Genomic DNA, 275 nt, shown 5'->3' with positions numbered 1-275 from the left:
TGCTGTGCCATGCCCCATGCCCCACGCCATGCCCCATGTCCCATGCCATCATGCATCACCATGCCCCGTGCCATGCATCGCCCTGCACCACGCCATGCCATGCCATGCCATGCATCCCGCAGCCACCCCGCACAGTGCAGCACCGCAGCGCCCCGCACACAGGGCCGTCGGAGAGGGCGGCCAGCCGGGGCTGCCCCGGGCTCTGCGGGGCAGCGGCGCCCGCCACGCGTGTCCGCGGGGCCCGTGGACCGGTGGCAGCCGAGGCAAGCCCCAGG

This window comes from Calidris pugnax, unplaced genomic scaffold (assembly GCF_001431845.1).
Source record: "Calidris pugnax isolate Ruff unplaced genomic scaffold, ASM143184v1 scaffold103, whole genome shotgun sequence".
Lineage (NCBI taxonomy): Eukaryota > Metazoa > Chordata > Aves > Charadriiformes > Scolopacidae > Calidris > Calidris pugnax.
This window is presented reverse-complemented; position numbering follows the sequence as displayed.